The 3,921-nt window shown below is 61.5% G+C and overlaps 1 protein-coding gene across 6 annotated transcripts in view; it reads right to left on the bottom strand.

The window, feature by feature from the left end:
• Positions 1-3,570, bottom strand: part of GRB7 (growth factor receptor bound protein 7) — a 10,438-nt gene extending 6,868 nt beyond the window's left edge. Inside the window, exon 1 of one of the 6 annotated variants that reach the window (XM_023764362.1) lies at positions 2,672-3,570. The gene's annotated coding sequence lies outside the window, so the exon portion shown is untranslated. Of the gene's footprint in view, positions 1-2,411; positions 2,519-2,563 lie in introns of those variants that run through there. The other 5 variants (XM_023764364.1, XM_023764361.1, XM_006100787.3 and 2 more) reach the window with 5 other exon arrangements.
• Between the last annotated feature and the right edge of the window lie 351 nt (positions 3,571-3,921).

The following is a 3,921-nucleotide window of genomic DNA, read 5'->3' as shown; positions in this document are numbered from 1 at the left end:
AGGGCCTGAGGCTCCTTTGACATCATCTCCTCCTTCTCTAGCCTTGGCCTACCTCCACTTCCCCAGTCCAGGTGGGACCTGTAATCCCTAGGTAGGCAGTCCAGTAACTATCACCCCGCCCAGGAGCCCCCTCACTCAGGAAAGAGAGAAGAAAAGCCTGGCCTGGACTCAGAGGCCCATCTGGAGTGGAGCCAACCTCCCAGTGGTGCGCCTCACTCACCCAAAGAAACCTCAAAATGCTCCCTCCCTTGTCTGGGACCTCCCAGGCTTTCATTCTGCTGCTGCAGCCCACCTCTAGCACCCAGGACTCAGCAGGTCCAGGAGACTCATCCCCATCTCCCTTGTGGGATGAGGGTCCTCCAAACACATTGTCCTAGTGTCCTGGCCAGAGGCGTACCCCAGGAGCAGGAGTGAAAAGTCAAGACACCCAAGAGGACAGACAGGCAGGTTAGGAAAGGCCCAGGAGAGAGACAGGGAGGGGCTTAGGGTCTTGCTGGAAGGGGAAGACACACCCACCATCACCATCAACAAACACCAGTATTTCAACACCAAAACACAATTTCACCACCACCACCACCAGCCCTAGCTAACATCTGTCAAACAGCCCTGGTAGCTTCATTCCAAGGAGGAATAGGGAGAGGGGCTGAGAGGGGCTGACCCTCTTAGCTCTTCCCCTGGGCAACTTGGAGCTGTTCCCAGGAAGGCAGAGACCAATAGTGGGGTGGTCTGGGTCCTCCCCCAAAACAGATTCCGGTCAAGGGCACATGCCCGGGTTGCGGGCTCCATCCCCAGTAGGGCGCGTGCAGGAGGCAGCCAATCAATGATTCTCATCACTGATGTTTCTATCTCCCTCTCCCTTCCTCTCTGAAATCAATAAAAGTATATTAAAAATAAATAAAGTTTTCAAACTGGGGCCCTAGGAAATTCGCGTGTTTAAGAAACCGGACTCCCAAATCAATTTGACCCCTCAATGCTGGTCCAAGAAGCGGCGGCTCCCCCAGCGCCTCTCCCGCCCGGTGGCCCCGGCCCCACCCTCCTCCCCGCCCTCCGTGCCTCCTTGTTTATTTCCTGAATCTGGCCCCACCTGGCGGGCCCCAAGGTGCGCAGGGTGGCAGGGCCCTTTGTTTGGGGCAGATAAACAACACGGCCATCGTCCGGCTTCCCAGGGTGGGGGCGGGGCTCGCAGGGCAGAGGCCTGGGCTGCGGGTCTGGACGCGGCGGGAAGGCCCAGGTGCTGTCCGGCACTCCACGCCCCGCCCCCGTCGGGATGGATTGTAGGGGGCAAGGCTTAATCTTTGGGGGTGCTCTTGGGGTGCAGGGCCCAGGTGAGGAGGCGGTAAACCCCTTTGTGACCCGGAGTTGGGGGGAGGGACCAGGACCTGAGGCCCCGCCCACTCCCTCGCTTAGAGAAAAAAAAAAAAAAGCACCCAATGGGAAGGGGGCAGCTCTTTTAAAGTTTAATTTGGGAAGAATGCTACAGGGTCCGGGGAGTTAATCATTACAGGCCGCTTGCCTTCCAGAAGGGCCCCCCGGCAGGGGACCAGGGGGGAGAGCAGAGTCCAGGGTGGGCAGACCGAGAAGGGGCCTCTGGAGAGGCGGTAGGGTTGGGCCGCCGGCCAACGGCGGACAGGTGCATTCTCCATCCCCGAAGTGCCAGGGCGACCCGGACCCGGACCCAGACCTGGACCCAGACCCGGACCCGGCTCTTTCTCCAGCAGCTCAGTCATCCCAGACCATCTCCCCCTCCCACCCTCACACTCCGCCCAGGACACCCTCTCTCCGCAGGCCGCGTGCGCTGCAGACCACCCACTGCGGAGCCCACCGCGTCCTGAGCCAGGAGCCCCCCCCCCCACGCCGGCCCGCCCCGGCCCCCCTGCCCATCGAGGGCAGGACTGTGGTCCTGAGCGGAGAGAGACAATCATCCAGAGCCCCTCTCCTAGTCTGCCCCCCAAACAGATGGGAGGGTGCCCCCGGCCCCGCCGTGGAGACGTTGGTCTTTGATAAACTTGGGGAACCTCAAACTGGGTAAAGCCAGGCTGGACCGCGAGCGCCTCCCGGCCGCTGGCTCGGGACTCAGCCCCCCTCCCAGCTCGCCTTCCGGGAATGGGGAGGGGCTAGTTTCAGCGGGAAAGCGCGTCCCCGAAAGGGAAGGATCTGAGCTCTGGCTTCCCCGCTCCTATCGCCTCGTCCGTCCAGGGGGCGCGGGGTGGGTGCCCACAGGGCGGGCGGGCAGGAGATGAGAACGGGGCGAGTCTGGGGCAGGTGGTGAGGAGGGGGCGGGGTGAGAAACTCGAGGAAAAGAGCCAGTGAGGCCGCCGGGTAGCTCGGCAGGAGGCCGAATCTTTCCACCTGGACCCCGGACCTGCCGGGGCTCCGCACCCCCAAGACAAAACGCCCGCTTCGGCCCTTACCTGGACCTTGCGCACAGGTACACCTGGCTGGGGCCGCGGGTTCGGGAGGGAGGCGCCAGGCCCTGAACTACCTGTCCCCCTCCTGCCCCCGCCCTCGGCCTGACATCACTGAGTGGGGGAAGGGGGAGCCCGTCGGCGGCTCAGCCGCTCACCTGGGCAGCCAGCCAGCCCGTGGCCCTGAGACCAGCACAGCCTGGGGCCCCGGCGCGTCTGGGGGGCGAGAGCAGGTTGTCATCTGGGATCGATCTCGGTCCCCTTACCTGGAGAAGCCTCAGCAGGAGTCGTGGGACTCAGGGTCCGAAATCCGGCTCAGTCTAGGGACCTTAGGGACCTGGACTTGGCTGCAAATCCACTCCCTCTTCTCTACAGGTGGTAGCAGGGTGTCCCCACGTCGGAGGTAGAAGTGGGGGGCGGGGGAGCGTGAGCAGCCCTGTGTGTACCCGCTTCTGGCCCAAGGAAACTAAAATTTGTTGTGCAGGTGGAGGCGGGGCCTGGAAAGGGGCCTGGGAGGAGGAAGCACCCTAGGGGCGGGGACTCCCTGAAACTCGACGCCGGCCGGGATTGTTTTTGTCCTTTTCGGCCTGGCAGCAGGTGCCAGGGAAGAGGCGGAGACAGTCGACCTGAACCGCCTCCAGAGCGAAGATCTCGAGTCCTCGTCGCCTGTAAGGGAGAAGCTGGGGGCGGGAAAGTAGAGGGAAGCGGCCCCGCCCACTCCTCCCCTCGTCCCTTCTCCAAACCTGTTCATTGGCCAAGCCAGGCGGCTATCGGTTCCACCCCCTGGGGCAAAGGCCACTCTGCAAAAGAGGGAAGCCTGCCCCTTGACCTCCGGCCAGTCTAGTTACCCAAGCTGCCTCCTGGCTCCCAAGAGGCACCCAGAGTGTGTCCTCCCTTCTAAGCAAAGTCCAGAGACTCAGCTTCTCCTTCTGAGACGGAAGGGGTAAGTCAGGATCTCTTGGCGGGAGGAGTGATCTAGGCAAAGCTCTGGCCAGGTGCCCGGGACGCCCGGAGAGCCCTCCCTCTAGCTCTCTCCTGCAGCACTAGGCAAACACTGGGGCTGGAGGAGGATCTGGGAAGCTGAGATCAAAGGCAGCGGCCACCTCCCCGCCAGAAGTGGGTAATGGTTGGGTAAACAAACAATCCACAAGGTGATAAGAGGTCTGCCATGAGAAATGGCTCCAGCCTCAACTTTCTCCAAACCAGATTTTTCTAGGAAAAACCAGTATGAGTGAACTAAGCAAAGAAGTGTGTGTGTGGGGGGGGGGGGGGGGGGGGGGGGGGGGGAGGTCACCTGGGCCACGGGGCAGCTTGTGCAAAGCACAGTGGACAGGTCACTCAATGATTCCTTCCTTCATTCAGCTGGGATTTGTTAAGGACCTACTATATGCTAACCCCATGCTTGGGACTGGGGAATCCAGCCCTGAGCAACAAAAAAAAAACCCCACCCTTGTCCTCAAACAGCCCAGGCAGGGGGACTGATGTTAATCAAAAGGATCATACAAACAATAAGAAA

The sequence above is a fragment of the Myotis lucifugus genome, unplaced genomic scaffold (genome assembly GCF_000147115.1).
Source record: "Myotis lucifugus unplaced genomic scaffold, Myoluc2.0 scaffold_329, whole genome shotgun sequence".
NCBI lineage: Eukaryota > Metazoa > Chordata > Mammalia > Chiroptera > Vespertilionidae > Myotis > Myotis lucifugus.
Note: the sequence above shows the minus strand (reverse complement) of the source record. Positions and strands in the feature narration are given on the sequence as shown.